The 16,610-nt window shown below is 45.6% G+C and overlaps 1 protein-coding gene across 2 annotated transcripts in view; it reads left to right on the forward strand.

The window, feature by feature from the left end:
- Window positions 1-15,898: 15,898 nt before the first annotated feature.
- The window catches only part of zmym2 (zinc finger, MYM-type 2), a 45,275-nt gene continuing 44,563 nt past the window's right edge, over window positions 15,899-16,610 (forward strand). Inside the window, exon 1 of one of the 2 annotated variants that reach the window (XM_031798820.1) lies at window positions 15,899-16,156. The gene's annotated coding sequence lies outside the window, so the exon portion shown is untranslated. The remainder of the gene's footprint in view (window positions 16,157-16,610) is intronic. The other variant, XM_031798817.1, reaches the window with a different exon arrangement.

Consider the following 16,610-nt stretch of genomic DNA (forward strand, 5'->3'; position numbering starts at 1 on the left):
CACTGAACCATGTGTGAAAACACCAGCTATTCCGTACGACTGTGTGATCACTCTGTAGCCGATGTGAGTAAGACCTTGAAACAGGTTGCAGGGCCAGACCGATTACCAGGACGTGTACTCTGAGCATGCGCTGACCAACTGGCAAGTCACTGACATTTTCAACCTCTCCCTGACCCAGTCTGTAATACCTACATGTTTCAAGCAGACCACCATACTACCTGTGCCCTAGACCGCCCAGGTAACTACTCTAAATTACTATCGCCCGTAGTACTAACAACTGTAGCCATGAAATGCTTTGAAAGGCTGGTCATGGCTCACATCAACACCATCATCCCAGACACCCAGGAACCACTCCGATTCACATACTGCACCAACAGATCCACAGATGACACAGTCTATATCGCACTCCACACTGCCCTTTCCCACTTGGACAAAAGGAACACCTACAGTTGAAGTCGGAAGTTTAAATACACCTTAGCCAAATACATTTAAACTCAGTTTTTCACAATTTCTGACATTTAATCCTTGTAAAAATTCCCTGTCTTAGGTCAGTTAGGATCACCACTTTATTTTAAGAATGTGAAATGTCAGAATAATAGTGGAGTGATTTATTTAAGCTTTTATTTCTTTCATTACATTCCCAGTGGGTCAGAAGTTTACATACACTCAATTAGTATATGGTTTAACAGAGAAAAGAGCCGGCCCGAGAATTGAACCCTGTGGCACCCCCATAGAGTTTAACTTGGATCAAATGTTTCAGTTAGCCTTCCACAAGCTTCCCACAATAAGTTGGGTGAATTTTGGCCCATTCCTCCTGACAGAGCTGGTGTAACTGAGTCAGGTTTATAGGCCTCCTTGCTCACACACACTTTTTCAGTTCTGCACACAAATTGTCCATAGGATTGAGTTCAGGGCTTTGTGATGGCCACTCCAATACCTTGACTTTGTTGTCCTTAAGCCATTTTGCCACAACTTTGGAAGTATGCTTGGGGTAATTGTCCATTTGGAAGACCCATTTATGACCAAGCTTTAACTGAGCCTCCCCTGACTGATGTCTTGAGATGTTGTTTCAATATATCCACATCATTTTCCTCATGATGCCATCTATTTCGTGAAGTGCACCAGTCCCTCCTGCAGCAAAGCACCCCTACAACATGATGCTGCCACCCCCGTGCTTCACTGTTGGGATGGTGTTCTTCGGCTTGCAAGACTCCCCCTTTTTCCTCCTAACATAACGATGGTCATTTTGGCCAGTTCTATTTTGTTTCATCAGACCAGGGGACATTTCTCCAAAAAGTACGATCTTTGTCCCCATGTGCAGTTGCAAACTGTAGTCTGGCTTTTTTATGGTGGTTTTGGAGCAGTGGCTTCTTCCTTGCTGAGCGGCCTTTCAGGTTATGTCAATATAGGACTCGTTTTACTGTGGCTATAGATACTTTTGTACCCGTGTACTCCAGCATCTTCACAAGGTCCTTTGCTGTTGTTCTGGGATTGATTTGCACTTTTTGCACCAAAGTACGTTCAACTCTAGGAGACAGAACGCGTCTCCTTCCTGAGCGGTGTTATGCGGAGCGACACAGGGGAACCCAAGAGCAGACTCAGATGAGGAAACAGGGATGAATGAACCAAAATATTTATTGTTACACAGAGAGATAAGGAGTGCAGATCCGGGGAGGCTCAGATGAGTTGCATAAAAAACAGATGTGGAGACTGAGATTGGAGTTAGCTAAGTAGAACAGGGTGAACAGGTCCTGAGGGGAATCCAAGGTAGTCGTGGTGAGTAATATCCAGCTCAAGGTAGTTGGGTGGTGAGATGTGGAACAGGAGACAAGAGACAGAGCGGTAACTGCAATGAGAGGATAAGTGGTAACCACTTTCAGGGGCAAGTCCTTAGATGAAAGCCATACCTTTTGGCCTGGAGTGTAGACTGGGGCTGAAGCAACCGACGGAGGGCACCGCTACTTCGACCTCTTGGGCAGGGAACAAGCGAGGTTGGTAACCGAGAGCACACTCAAAGGGAGACATTCCTGATGAGGCGTTGATGAGGGTGTTGTGGGTATATTCCACCCAGGGTAGCTGGGCACTCCAGGAGGAAGGAATAGCAGAAGTCACACAGTGTATTCCAGTTTCCAATTCCTGGTTGGCCCACTCGGTCTGGCCGTTGGTCTGGGGGTGATATCCAAACGAAAGGCTGACATTAATGCCCAGAGCTGTGAAGAAGGCTCTCCATACCTGGGATGTAAACTGGGGTCCTCTGTCAGAAACAATGTCACTAGGGATGCCATGCAGCCGCCAAACATGGGATTCCAGCAGGTCTGCAGTCTCCCGGAAGGAAGGAAGCTTGGAGGGGAATGAATTGAGCTTTGGAAAATCGGTCAATAATAATGGTGAGGATGATTGAGTTACCATTCGATGGGGGAAGCCCAGGGACGAAGTCCAAAGCTATGTGCGACCAGGGGCGACTGGGTATGGGAAGAGGACGAAGCAGACCAGATGTAGGTTTTGTTCTGAGCACAGACCGAGCAGGCTGAGATGAATTCCCGAGCGTCTTTCTACATGGTGGGCCACAAAATCACTGGCGCAGGAACGAGACAGTCCGGTTCATGCCAGGGTGACAGGTGAGGTAAGTAGAATGGCCCCATTGAAGAACATCAGAACAAACTGACTCTGGCACAAACAGAGCCTTACAAGGACCGTTTCTAGGATCAGGCTGGTTCAGAAGAGCCTGACAAACACGGGACTCAATTTCCCAGGAAAGAGCAGCAACGATGCAGGAGGATAGCATAATGGTTTCTAGCTTGGAACTTGTGTTGTCTGCGGTGAACTGACGGGAGAGGGCATCAGGCTTGATATTCTTAGATCCAGGGAGATAAGGGAGTGTGAAGTTGAATCTTCCAAAAAACAATGCTCACCTGGCCTGCCGAGAGTTCAGACGTTTGGGGGTCTGGATGTAGGCTAGATTTTTGTGATCTGTCCACGCAATGAAGGGAAGACCGAATCCTGTAACCAGTGACGCCACTCCTCAAGAGCCAGCTTAACAGCCAGGAGTTCCCGGTTACCTATGTAAAAATTTCTCTCTGCAGGCGAGAGCTTGCGGGACAAGAAGGCAAAAGGATGGAGCTTCTGATCCGAGGGAGAACGTTGAGACAGGACCGCACCTACCCCGGTGTCGGAAGCATCCACCTCGAGGACAAACTGGAGTTCTGGGCCTGGCTGGGTAAGGGTGGAGTTGAAGTGAAGTGGAGCTTGAGTTCCCAGAACTGCCTCAGGGGACCAGTGGAATGGAGTGGAGGTGAGTGGTGAGAGGAGCTGCCAAACGACTGTAGTCACGGATGAATCTTTTTTTTTAAACTGTCAAACGCCGGGAAACGCTGTAACTGCTTCATATATGCGGGCACAGGCCACTCTGTGACTGCCCTAACCTTGGCAGGGTCCGTTCGTAGCTGTCCTTGAGGAATAATGTTACCCAAGAATTGGACACAGAGGAAACATGAAACTCACATTTCTCAGCCTTAACAAATAGGTTATTCTCCAATAGTCTTTGGAGAACGTGTTGCTTGTGAGCCTCAAGGTCCTTCGAAAAAATAAGAATGTCATCCACATAGACAAAACGCCCAATGACATCCCTCAGGGCATCATTAACCAGGCTCTGAAAAACAGCAGGGGCGTTAGTGAGACCAAAAGGCATAACCAAATACTTAATGTCTAAGTCGTGTGTTAAATGCCGTTTTCCACTCGTCCCCTTCTCTGATGCCGAAAAGGTGGTAGTCATTCCGGAGGTCGAGTTTAGTAAACACTGTGGAACCATGGAGGGGGGCAAAAGCAGCACTGATACGTGGAAAGGGATGCTTGTTCCTGACAGTGATACTAATCAACCAACGGAAGTCTATGCATGGCCTCAGTGACCCATCCTTCTTCTTGACAAAGAAAAACCCAGCTGCCACCAGAGAGGAAGAATGCCTGATATGTCCGACAGCCAGGTGGTCCTGGGCGTATTCTTCCATGGCTTCTTGCTCGGGGCGAGAGAGGTTATACAACCTGCTACTAGGGAGAGGAGCTCCAGGCTGAAGCTCGATAGAACAGTCATACGGCCAATGAGGCGGCAGAGATGGGGTGTGGTGCTTACTGAATGCAGGAGCTAGAAAGTGATATGAGGAACAGAAGACAGGTCTGGGGGTTCTGGAATAGACTGGGTTTGGAGTTAGCTGAGTAGAACAGGGTAAACAAGTCCTGAGGGGAATCCAAGGTAGTGGTGGAGACAGGAGCCAGAGACAGCGCAGTAACTGCAATGAGAGGATAAACGTGTCAGGCAGGGAAACAGGCACAGTAGAGTAACAGGATCTTGTATAATCATAAATGGCTAGAATCATAAACTGCCTGAGCAGAGATTACGATCTGGCAGAGTGAAAGTGGCAGGACTGAGTATTTGTAGAGGTCTTGATTATGGAATGAATTGCAGCTGGTAGGGATCTGCTCTGACTCCAGCACACCTGTCTCCAACTACACAATCACACAGAGAGGGAGAGAGGGAGTGTACAGGGGGAGTAACTGCAGGTGAAGAAGACACTGGATGAACACCAGAGGGCGTAGCAGGAGCAGATGTGACAGGCGGTATGCCGGCTACGTGGTTCTATATGGTGTTTATACTTGCGTACTATTGTTTGTACAGATGAACGTGGTACCTTCAGGCGTTTGGAAATTGCTCCCAAGGATGAACCAGACTTGTAAAGGTCTTGGCTGATTTCTTTCATTTTTCCCATGATGTCAAGCAATGAGTCACTGAGTTTGAAGGTAGGCCTTGAAATAAATCCACAGGTACACCTCCAATTGACTCAAATGATGTCAATTAGCCTATCAGAAGCTTTTTTTTTTGTACCTTGTCAGCTCGGGGATTTGAACTTGCAACCTTTCGGTTACTAGTCCAATGCTCTAACCACTAGGCTACCCTGCCGCCCCATGACATTTCTGGAATTATCCAAGCTGTTTAAAGGCACAGTCAACTTAGTGTATGTCAACTTCTGACCCACTGGAATTGTGATACAGTGAATTAATATGTCTGTAAACAATTGTTGGGAAAATTACTTGTGTCATGCAAACTATAGTTTGTTAACAAGAAATTTGTGGAGTGGTTAAAAAACAAGTTTTAATGACTCCAACCTAAGTGTATATAAACTTCCGACTTCAACTGTACGTGAGAATGCTGTTCATTGACGACAGCTCAGCGTTCAACATCATAGTGCCCTCAAAGTTCTAAGCTAATGACCCTGGGACTGAACAGCTCCCTCTACAACTGGATCCTGGACTTCCTGATGGGACGCCTCCAGGTAGGAGGCAACAAAACATCTGCCACGCTCATCCTCAACACGGGGTGCCCCTCAAGGGTATGTGCTTAGGCCCCTACTTTACTCTCTGTTCACCCACAACTGTGTGACCGTGCACTACTCCAACACCATCATTAAGTTTGCCAATGACACGACAGTGGTAGGGCTGATCACCGACGACAATGAGAGCGCCTATAGGGAGGTCAGAGTGCCAGGACAACAACCTTTCCCTCAACATCAGCAAGACAAAGGAGCTGATCGTGAACTACAAGAAACAGAGGGCCGAGCACGCCTCTCCTGTAGTGGAGCGGGTTGCGAGTTTCAAGTTCTTCTGTTTCCACATCACTAAGGCTCTATCGTCGTCCAAAAACACCAACACAGTTGTGAAGAGGGCACGACAATGGCTCTTCCCCCTCAGGAGGCTGAAAATATTTGGCATGGCTCTCAGATCCTCCAGAAGGTTCTACAGCTGCACCATTGAGAGCATCTTGACTGGCTGCATCATCGCTTGGTATGGCAACTGCTTGCCATTCTTCCGCAAAGCCAGGACCTCTATACCAGGCGGTGTCTGAGGAAGGCCCTAAAAGTCATAGACTGTTCTCTCTGCTACTGCATGGAAAGTAATACCAATGCATCAAGTTTGGAAGCAACACATAGAAAACACATAGAAATAGCAAAACACATAGAAATAGACAAAACAGACATACAACAGAATGCCCACTCATATCACACTCTGACCAAACGAAACATAGAAACAAACATCACAAATAATGTTCAGAGTGTGACAGTATCCCCGCCCCCCCTAAGGTGCGGACTCCAGCCGCAAAACCTAAACCTATAGGGGAGGGTCTGGGTGGGCATCTGGCCGAGGTGGCGGCTCTGGCGCGGGACGTGGACCCCACTCCACTCCACCCTCTTCAAGGGCCTCTTTAGAGTGACGACCCTCACCTCCGACCTAGAGTCTAAGACGCTAATTAAAGGCCCCACTGGACTGAGGAGCGCCTCTGGTCTGAGGGGCAGCTCCGGACTGAGGGGCAGCTCCAAACTGATTGACGGCTCTGGCAGCTCCTGGCTGGCTGACGGCTCTGGCAGCTCCTGGCTGGCTGGCGGCTCTGGCAGCTCCTGGCTGGCTGACGGCTCTGGCAGGTCCTGGCTGGCTGACGTCTCTGGCAGGTCCTGGCTGGCTGACGTCTCTGGCAGGTCCTGGCTGGCTGACGTCTCTGGCAGGTCCTGGCTGGCTGACGTCTCTGGCAGGTCCTGGCTGGCTGACGGCTCTGGCAGCTCCTGACTGACTGACGGCTCAGGACAGACTGGCGGTTCTGACGGCTCAGGACAGACTGGCGGCTCTGACGGCTCAGGACAGACTTGCGGCTCTGATGGCTCAGGACAGACGGGCGGCTCAGGACAGACGGGCGGCTCTGGCGGCTCAGGACAGACGGGCGACTCTGGCGGCTCAGGACAGACGGGCGACTCTGGCGGCTCAGGACAGACGGGCGACTCTGGCGGCTCAGGACAGACGGGAGACTCTGGCGGCTCAGGACAGACGGGAGACTCTGGTGGCTCAGGACAGACGGGAGACTCTGGCGGCTCAGGACAGACGGGAGACTCTGGCGGCGCTGGGCAGGAGGAAAGCTCTGGCGGCGCTGGACAAGCAGGAGCACCTGTAGGGATGAGACAGAGAGACAGCCTGGTGCAGGGGGCTGCCACCGGAGAGCTGGTGCGTGGAGGTGGCACCGGATAGACCGGACCGTGAAGGAGCACTGGAGATCTTGAGAGCAGGGCTGGCACCATCCGCCCTGGCTGGATCCTCACCCTAGCCCGGCAGATGCGGGGAGCTGGGATGTAGCGCACCGGGCTAAGCACGCATACTGGGGACACCGTGCGCTCCACCGCGTAACATGGTGCCTGACCAGTACAACGCCCGCCACGGTAAGCACGGCTCGGAGAATTGTAACGCCGAGCTGGCACAGGGATTGGGAGCCGCACAGGAGGCTTGGTGCGTGGGGCTGGCACAGTCTTCACCAGACGGCTAGCACGCACCTCAGGACGAGTATGGAGAGCTGACCCAGGTGACATCAAATCCCCGACATGCTCCGTCAGGCGGATGTCATGCCTCCGGCACCAACACAGCACCTCCCTCATAACTCTCTCCTCCAATCTCCCCATTAACTCCTTCACTGTCTCTGCTTCGCTCACCTCCAATACCGCCCTGACCGGCTCTGGTTCCATCCTTTGCTCCTTACGGTAAGCAGGGGGAGTTGGCTCAGGTCTGACTCCTGACTCTGCCACACTCTCCCTGTGCCACCCCCCCAATACATTTTTGGGGCTGCCTCTCGGGCTTCCAGCCGCGCTGCCGTGCTGCCTCCTCATACCGGCGCCTCTGCTTTGGGGCCTCTGCTTTGATATTCCCCTGGCTGTGCCCAGGGTCCTTCGCCGTCTAGAATCTCCTCCCAAGTCCATGAGTCCTGCGTTCTTTGCCGCTGCTGCTGCTGGCCGTTACCACGCTGCTTGGTCCATTGTAGGTGGGTTATTCTGTCACGATCGTCATAAGAAGCGGACCAAAGCGCAGCGTGGTGTGAATGCATGATTTAATGAAGACGGGGAAAAACACTAAATACACTAAAACAAACAAACAAACTAACTAACTAACCAGACGAACGTGACCGCTATAGAAACAGAGTGCTAACTAACATGCAACATCACATAGACAATAACCCACGAGCCACAATACAAAACAGGCTACCTAAATATGGTTCCCAATCAGAGACAAAGACAAACACCTGCCACTGATTGAGAACCATATCAGGCCAAAACACATAGAAATAGACAAACTAGACATACAACATAGAATTCCCACTCATATCACACCCTGACCAAACAAAACATAGAAACAAACAACGCAAATAATGGTCAGAGTGTGACACTGTGTAGGCCCTCATTGTAAATAAGATTCGTTCTTAATTGACTTGCCTAGATAAATAAAGGTTGAATAAAAAAATACAAAATATGTTGAGCACTTGTTTGCTGCTTTTCCTTCACTCTGCGGGTCCAACTCATCCCTAACCATCTCAATTGGGTTGAGATGGAGCACTCCATCACTCTCCTTCTTGGTCAAATAGCCCTTACACAGCCTGCTAGTCATTGTCCATTGGGTCATTGTCCTGTTGAAAAACAAATGATGGTCCCACTAAGCACAAATCAGATGGGAAAGGCATTTAGCTGCAGAATGCTGTGGTAGGCATGCTGGTTAAGTGTGCCTTATTCTAAATAAATCACTGACAGTGTCACCAGCAAAGCACCCCCACACCATCACACCACCTCCATGCTTCATGATGGGAACCACACATGCAGAGATAATCTGTTCACCTACTCTGTGTCTCACAAGGACAATGCGGTTGAAACCAAAAATCTCAAATTTGGACTCATCAGACCAAAGGACAGATTTCCACCGGTCTAATGTCCATTGCTCACGTTTCTTGGCCCAAGCAAGTCTCTCTTCTTCTTATTGGTGTCCTTTAGTAGTGGTTTCTTTGCAGCAATTCGACCATGAAGGCCTGATTCATGCAGTCTCTTCTGAACAGTTGATGTTGAGATGTGTCTGTTACTTGAACACTGTGAAGCATTTATTTGAGCTGCAATTTCTGAGGATGGTTACTTCAATGAACTTATTCTCTGTAGCAGAGGTATCTCTGGGTCTTCCTTTCCTGTGGCGGTCCTCATGAGAACCAGTTTCATCATAGCGCTTGATGGTTTTTCAACTGCACTTGAAGAAAAGTTTAAAGTTCTTGAACTTTTCCGTATTGACTGACCTTCATGTCTTAAAGTAATGATGAACTGATGGTTCTCTTTACTCATTTGAACTGTCCTTGCCATAGTAAGGACTTGGTCTTTTACCAAATAGGGGATTCTTCTGTATACCACTCCTACCTTGTCACAACAGAACTGATTGACTCAAACACAAGAAAGAAAGAAATTCCAGCTGTTAACAGCTGTTTATTGTTGTCTCTGATTGGGGATCATATTTAGGCAGCCCTGTTTCCCACTTTCTGTTGTGGGATCTTGTCTACAGTTAGGTGCTTGTGTGCACACTAGTAGCTTCACGTTTCGTTTGTGCTTGTTTGTTTTGTTTAGCTGAGTTTCGGTTTTATTTAAAACATGTGGAACTCTATTCACGCTGCGCCTTGGTCCGATCCTTATAACGAACGTGACAATAATGACAAAGCAAAAATAATGACAAAGCAAAAATAGGATTTGGGTGGTTTCTCCCATTCTTTTCTGCAGATCCTTTCAAGCTCTGTCAGGCTGGATGGGAGCCTCGCTGCACTGCCATTTTTAGGTCTCTCCAGAGATGTTCAAGTCCGGGCTCTGGCTGTGCCACTCAAGGACATTCAGGGACATGTCCCGAAGCCACTCCTATGTTTTTCTTGGCTGTGTGTTTAGGGTTGTTGCTCAATCAAATTTTTTATTTTACCCATATTTTACCAGGTAAATTGACTGAGAACACAGCCACAGCCTGGGGAATAGTTACAGGGGAAAGGAGGGGGGGGGATAAACTGGGGATGATTAGGTAACCGTGATGGTATGATGGATTGGAAATTTAGCCAGTAAACCGGGGTTAATACCCCTACTGTTACGATAAGTGCCATAGGATCTTTAGTGACCACATAGAGTCAGGACACCCGTTTAACGTCCCATCCGAAAGACAGCACCCTACACAGGGCAATGTCCTGGGGCATTGGGATATTTTTTTGAGACCAAAGGAAAGGGTGCCTCCTACTGGCCCTCCAACACCACTTACAGCCGTATTGGTCTCCCAATCAGGACCATCTTGACTAGTCTCACAGTCCCTGCCGCTGAAAAACATCCCCACAGCGTGATGCTGCCACCACCATGCTTCACAGTAGGGGCGGTATTGGCCAGGTGATGAGTGGTGCCTGGTTTCCTCCAGACGTGACCCTTGGCATTCAGGCCAAAGAGTTCCATCTTGGTTTCAATAAACCAGAGATTCTTGTTTCTTGGTCTGAGAGTCCTTTAGGTACATTTTGGCAAACTCCAAGTGGGCTGTCATGTGTCTTCCATCTCTACCATAAAGGCCTGAGTGCTGTAGAGACAGTTGTCCTCCTGGAAGGTTCTCCCATTTCCACAGAGGAACTCTGTGATTATAACAGAACATGGCCAAGATGTTCATAAATGACCAGCATGGTCAAATTATAATTATCACAGTAGTTGTCGAGGGTGCAGCAAGTCAGCACCTCAGGAGTAAATGTCAGTTGGCTTTTCATAGCCGATCATCAGATGTATAAACATCTCAAGGTTGATCAATGGAAACAGGATGCACCTGAGCTCAATTTCGAGTCTCATAGCAAAGGGTCTGAATACTTATGTAAATATGGTATTTTGAAAAACCTGTTTTCACTTTGTCATTAAGGTGTATTGTGTGTAGATTCAGGAGGACTTTTCATTTTTCAAATCCCTTTTAGAATAAGCCTGTAACATACCAAAATGTGGAAAAATGAAGGGGTTTGAATACTACCCAATTGTTCTTTATCTACCTAAATTACCTCGTACCCCTTCACATCGACTCGGTACTGGTAGCCCTTGTGTGTATATATAGCCAAGTTATCGTTACTTATTTGTGTATTGTATTACTTTTGTTATTACATGTTTTACTTTTCTATTATTTCTCTATTTCCCACACCTGTTGTTTACAAAGCATGTGAAGAATAAAATTAGATTGAGTTAGTGTCAGATTCTTTGGACCAAGCTAATGCTTTGCCCAATTATACAATTACAAAGCATATATACCATTTAGAGTTTTTGCATTTTGCCTTTCTGGAGTTGTCTATATTTTATGGTCTGTACTCTGTACGTAGACATGTGAGGTGTCATAAGTTTGAATAATGGTTGTTGTTTTAGACACATTTGCCACACCAGATTCTATAACCTAAACTACTTTAATTACATGAGAGCTTTCAAGAATGCATGACTTAACTACCTGGTCAAAATAGACATCCAGATCACTTGTTACGATGATGATAATGCAGAACACATCCTGGCAACAACATGCCATTGTTGACATACAACAGAAATGGGATAAACATTTATTAATGATAATCTACTGTAATATGAAGGAATTGCCATCCTTGTTTTATAAGATGTGGGAATTAATTTGTGAGGATTCCTTCTGCCTTAGCCACATTATTGAATTCATCTTCCCATTTTTGTCAACTGCTGTTGAAATTGTGGCATTGAATTGAAACAGGGGGAAATTCACCAAGGATACCTACCCATGTCTGTAGTTTATTCTGAAGATATGTCCTTATGTAAGTTGATTACATTACTGGCCTGTCAACATTTTCCAGACATCGTCTTTGTCTAATGTCGATACATTCAGTTAAGTTTAATTTCAAACAGTGCCTTTTTACAAGCATGTGCATATGACATTTGTAACCCATGCATAATACTGAACACTGTAGGCACTTTTATTTCTGTCTATGATATCTGCCGGTTCATTGATAATTATTTTCACTCTTCTGTGTGTGTGTGTGTGTGTGTGTGTGTGTGTGTGTGTGTGTGTGTGTGTGTGTGTTCCTCTCCTGACCCTGCTGCAGTCTGATACACCGGACACCTTGAGGCTATGTCTGTGCCTATGATAAATAAAGTGTACATATGTTTCCATATAAAATAATTTCATTTTTGTATTATTGTTAAATGATTAAATGCAATGGGGATTGAAGGTGTTTTGAAGAGATAAAAGGTATAGTCAAACTGTCAGACAAACAGGATGTTTTCCTTTATCCTGAATGCCAATAGAAAGTCCCTAAACATGAGAAGACTAGTTTCTGTTTCCCTCACACAAAGGAAAGCTTATACCATTATTCACACAGTTGGCATATCTGGATGAAATCTCACCCAACGCCATACTGTATGGTAGGCAAGAAAGCAGATAAGAGTAGTCCCATAGGAAGCCATGCACTTGTTGTATATTGGTGACTAGTCTATCAATGTACCCCCTAATAATGTTAAATCCATCCTGTCTAATCAAGTGTCATCTGAATGCTGAGCAGGGTACTATTCACTAAGGTGACACGTTCAATCACATTGTTGCTGATAGAAACATAATGTATAGAGTTCAAATCAAATCACATTTATTTATATAGCCCTTCGTACATCAGCTGATATCTCAAAGTGCTGTACAGAAACCCAGCCTAAAACCCCAAACAGCAAGCAATGCAGGTGTAGAAGCACGGTGGCTAGGAAAAACTCCCTAGAAAGGCCAATACCTAGGAAGAAACCTAGAGAGGAACCAGACTATGTGGGGTGGCCAGTCCTCTTCTGGCTGTGCCGGGTGGAGATTATAACAGAACATGGCCAAGATGTTCAAATGTTCATAAATGACCAGCATGGTCGAATAATAATAAGGCAGAACAGTTGAAACTGGAGCAGCAGCACAGTCAGGTGGAAGTTGAAACTGGAGCAGCAGCATGGCCAGGTGGACTGGGGACAGCAAGGAGTCATCATGTCAGGTAGTCCTGGGGCATGGTCCTAGGGCTCAGGTCAGTTGAAACTGGAACAGCAGCATGGCCAGGTGGACTGGGGACAGCAAGGAGTCATCATGTCAGGTAGTCCTGGGGCATGGTCCTAGGGCTCAGGTCCTCCGAGAGAGAGAAAGAAAGAGAGAAGGAGAGAATTAGAGAACGCACACTTAGATTCACACAGGACACCGAATAGGACAGGAGAAGTACTCCAGATATAACAAACTGACCCCAGCCCCCCGACACATAAACTACTGCAGCGATGCGATTTGCATGAGGTTGTAAGTAACAAGAGAATTTCCCAGGACATAGACATATCTGATATTGGCAGAAAGCTTCAATTCTTGTTAATCTAATTGCACTATCCAATTTACAGGTGCTATTACGGTGAAAGAATACCATGCTATTGTTTTCGAGCGTGCCCAATTTTGAACATGAAAAGTTATTAATAAACAAATTAGGCACATTTGGACAGTCTTGATACAAAAGTTTGAACAGAAATGCAATGTTTCATTGGATCAGTCTAAAAAATGTTACACATACACTGCTGCCATCTAGTGGCCAAAATCTAAATTGCACCTGGGCTGGACTAATACATTATGGTCTTTCTCTTGCATTTCAAAGATGATGGTACAAAAAATTCAAAAGAACGGTTGTATTTTTTCTTTGTATTATATTTTACCAGATCTATTGTGTTATATCCTCCTTCATTCCTTTCACATTTCCACAAACTTCAAAATGTTTCATTTCAAATAGTACCAAGAATATGCATATCCTTGCTTCAGGCCCTGAGCTACAGCAGTTAGATTTGGGTATGTCATTTTTGGCTAAAATTGATGATAAGGAGGAGCGGATCCTTAAGTTAACATCATTTGCGGAGAGTCCATTGGGGAAGAACAAAATGGCTGGAGTGAATTGGGTGACAATTGTAAGACCCAGAGTGCACTGGTCCAATCTCTCCCCTTCTTGTGCACTTGTTCACTCCCCCTCATGGATAAAAAAGAAATGGACTAAGAATTATGGTGGAAACTCCCTCTGGCTCATTCTTACACCAATCCAATGCTTTTAAATCCATGAAGAGAAAAGAGAAGAGTAAAGAACTGAAATGCATTCGATATACACCATATACCCATGTACATCTATAGAGTGTAACAGCCGTCGTCGGTGGAATAAAGTGAGGACCAAGGTGCAGCGTGGTAAGTGTTCATGATTTTTAATATAATCAAAACTGAACACAAAACAAAATAACAATTAGGAAGAACGAACAAACGAAACAGTCCTGTCTAGTGATGAACCACAAAACAGAAAATAAACACCCACGAAACACAGGTGGAAAAAGGCTACCTAAGTATGATTCTCAATCAGAGACAACTAACGACATTTGCCTCTGATTGAGAACCATACCAAGCCAAACTCAAAAACCAACATAGAAAAACCAACATAGACTGCCCACCCCAACTTACGCCCTGACCACACTAAAACAAAGACAAAACAAGGACCTAAGGTCAGAACGTGACATAGCGAGTATTTTTTAATAGGTCTATCAAATCTCTATTGATAATGTATGTCTATTAATGGCATATTGACTATAAAGTGTCATAATTGTATAATAAGCACTCATTTAGGATGCGTTTGTGTGACCAACTGGGGTCAAATCAGGTCAGCGCTAAAAGGTTGGGTTTCCCTGCTGAGCTAAAGGCTAGGCATTACCAATGCTTATACAAGTTGTCAGATCACAGGAAGGTTACCCATGCACATGTGATTCACACACACACACACACACACATATATATACTAGAAGCATCAACAGTCCTGACTTCAAGAATAATGTATAGCCTAATATGTCAGTGCACACACACATGCACACACAATCACTGTAATAGCCTAAATTCACCAATAGGCTATTATATAATAATACACCAAATATCACACAGTACAAGTCTAGGAACAGTTTTTTTGTTCACGTTATTAATAAGGTTTATTCAGCACATGAGCAGATATCACCGTTATAGCATAATCAACATGAATGCAGTGTCCTTGAGTTGTCTTAATTCGGTAAGTTTGCAGATGTAGGTTAGTATTTTTTATTAGCCCATACTTGACTCAGGACCACATTTTAACTAAAGTAAACGCACCTGATGCAACATTTTTAGACGCCCTCTAGTCCTGTGTACTTTTTATGAAAGGTGCCCGTGCTCTCTCTCTCAGCATGTGAGGATGGTCCAACTGTGTTGCAAGACAGTTTTTATTTTCATTTTATTTAACCTTTATTCAACTAGGCAAGTCAGTTAAGACCAAATTCTTATTTACAATGATGGCCTAACAAAAGGCGGTTCTGAATTTGTTGTAGAGAACATTGTTTTGTCTACCGTACAGCTCAGTGAGCACAGACACACTGACGAATGTGTTTTGAACAAATTCATAGGATTTTTTTTAGCAACCAGATGTTCAAGAGCATATGACTCGATTTTTCATATCTCCCCTTATGCTACAACATTTCAAGGGTGGTGTTTCACGTTATTTTAGACCGTTTAAACATGTATTTTATTAATAGGCCGTCATTGTAAATGATAATTTGTTCTAAACTGACTTGCCTAATTAAATAAAGGTTAAATAAATGAAAAATGTTACACATCGTATTCTCCTATTGGAAAAGTATGATGTAATGCATTGAACCACCGGTAGGTAGACGTGTGTTAGACCTGAACGCAACCGTGACCGGACTGAATGCTGATTGGATCTCACTAATGCGGTCAATGCGACCTCGAATGCGGTCCAAACGTAAACAAGCCAGGTGGCAAAGTAAAATTCGTAATCATTGCCACATTCATTATCCGGTTGGTTTATGGTAATGTGCAGGTATTTGTATATGAGTTTCAGGTAGATTAATTATTCTAGATCAATTTAATTGTCAACCGCACCACTTCTGATTGAACATTGTGCGCTTGCGCGACGATGAGAAGCGAGAAGGATCCTGTTGGCAGTATCCTCCCACGCGCTGACTAGAACGTCTTTACCAGAGACGGAAGAGAAATCGAGACATTTCATAGGTTCCTTTTTTCTGGTTCATATACAGTCAATTACCTAAGTAGACCAGACCCAGCTGCTATTGCATTGGTGCCTATAGGAGAGCCACCCCTTAAGTAGACCGGAACTGTGGCAATTTTTCTCAATTGTAAACGGCCTTTATGGGATATCTTCATTTATCCACCATCTTTGGTCTTTACATTGAGGCGCATGCGTTCCCCGATTTATGTCAAGGCACAAAAGTGGCGCTTTATCGTTTCAAGCTCTACTCGGGTAAGAATTTCAGATACTTTTTATTCAAATGTTACGGTTAGTTAGTCAAAGTTTCAGCAACTAGCTATATGTCCACGGGCTCCCTTGGGTCTCCTGCTATGCTATAAAGTCGGCATTTGTGACGATTTAGCAGTACATTTGTTACCCCGCTTGAGATTTCCTCCCCCTCTCTGCCGTGGCAGGGTACTAGTTATATTGCCTCCGCTCTCTCGTATTGTTTCGCTCGCTCTCTAATGGCGGACGTGAGGCAGTGCTGCTTGCTGACGGAAGGGGGGCACATTTTTGCCCTTGCCTTGTTGAAAATGTTTAGTTACCCCCTCAGATTTGTATCAGTGTTATGAAAAGGTCCATACAGAGAGTACATATGTTTTTAGGTCTGTCAACTATTATATTGACACAAACAGGGCAGTTTCTAGATATGTAACAGTATAGCGCCCCCTTTCGGGTGGCAACT

The sequence above is a fragment of the Oncorhynchus kisutch genome, linkage group LG2 (genome assembly GCF_002021735.2).
Source record: "Oncorhynchus kisutch isolate 150728-3 linkage group LG2, Okis_V2, whole genome shotgun sequence".
Lineage (NCBI taxonomy): Eukaryota > Metazoa > Chordata > Actinopteri > Salmoniformes > Salmonidae > Oncorhynchus > Oncorhynchus kisutch.